Raw genomic sequence first — 1,725 nt, forward strand, 5'->3', positions numbered from 1 at the left:
CCTGGCTGGTTCGAGATATGCCTGATCATTATTGACCACGGCATCAGCCAGTCTCCTTGGGCACTCATGAAATAACTCCTGGCAACGAGCGTATGAGAATCGCTTCCTGGAGTTTCTATTGTTTCTTTTAGAATTTTTGGCTGCTCTTGGTCTTTTAGTTTTCTTTTTATCCAGTTGGTTTTTAACTTTATTTATAAGCTCGTATAGAGCTGTGCGTATAAAGTGATCGAGCCTCTCCGTTAGGGATTCTCGATCATCTTGGTACTCATCCCAGATTGACATCAACCGACTGTAAACCTCCTTTAAAATAGGGGGCACCTCGGTTGGCTTATTAATTTCATCTTTAAGTAAGAGCTTCCACTCTTGGGCAAGCTCGCTCTCGTTGCGGCCTACAGGCGAGCCAAAGCTGGCATTGCCTGAACTAACGAGATCGCACCCTCCCTCTGTTGCCGGTGAGGTAGCATCTTGGGGGCTTTCCTCACCAATTAAATTTAATTTTTTTCTTTGATACTTTATTTGGTCGATCGTTTTAGTGGTGAGGAATTTGCTAATTTCTTTATTGGGATGTTTATGGTTTTTGAATATTTCCCAAAGCCCCTTCAAGCGTGCTACCTCTTCTACTTTCCAAGTTTTTGTATTTTCTTCTGGGGGGTCCGCTCCCCTTCTTTTAATATTTCTAACGGCAGGGTGCGCATGCCGTTCGTGGGTGGATAGCCCTCTGCGCGATCCAAAGCTCATGGGACAGGCCTCGCACTGAAACTCTCCTGTCATGGAGGCCTGGCTGCTAGCGCCACCACACTTAGGTATGTGGCATCTAGCCCCATGAAGCTTTGGGAAGCATTTCGCGCAGTTAATACAAGACCAAAAGATCGGGGCATCCGGGTGGTGTTGTGTTAAATGCCTATCCAGATCCGACAGATTTAGGAAGAAAAGGTTAATTTCCCTTTTCTCACATACTGGACAGGTAACCCGATTGCCCACGAGCGGCACAGTGATTAAACTCATAGCCGGGGACGTAGCTTGGTCGTTATCCGTAGTCCCCTCTGAAGCGGATAAATCCGCCACAGCGCCTCCGGGACTGAGAGGCGCTGCGTCCGAGGCACTATTCATGTTAACATCGAATTTTATAATAAATTTTGAAATCGATATAGTGTTCCAATTGTAAGCCAAATCGTTGTCCTTGGTCGTTCCGGTCGTCAACTGAGTGAAGGAACGAGTTCCAAGTTTACTTTACTATGGGCTCCATTATTCACGGCTCCAAATAGCCGTTACGGAGGACCGTTTAAGATGTTGTCTTTCGCTCCTTCATCGCCACACTCCGTTTAGCCATGCGCCGCCACATCCGGGGGAGTACACCCCTCGCTGATGTGGACATGTGCATGTTACCGGCGGTACCCCGAGGAGGTAGGAGTGTGACTTGGGCAGGCAGGACCAAAATCCTGCCAGTCCCCGAGTAACTATTGACTTAAGAGAGTCATAGTTACTCCCGCCGTTTACCCGCGCTTTTTTGAATTTCTTCACGTTGACATTCAGAGCACTGGGCAGAAATCACATTGCGTCAACACCCTTGGGGGCCATCGCAATGCTTTGTTTTAATTAGACAGTCGGATTCCCCTAGTCCGTGCCAGTTCTGAGCTGAGCGTTGAATGGCGGCCGAAGAGAACGACCGCGACGGTAAAACCGCCACGGAAGCCTCGCAGCAAGGAAGATCCGCGGGAGGCCAAG

Source organism: Bombus affinis, unplaced genomic scaffold (assembly GCF_024516045.1).
Source record: "Bombus affinis isolate iyBomAffi1 unplaced genomic scaffold, iyBomAffi1.2 ctg00000200.1, whole genome shotgun sequence".
Lineage (NCBI taxonomy): Eukaryota > Metazoa > Arthropoda > Insecta > Hymenoptera > Apidae > Bombus > Bombus affinis.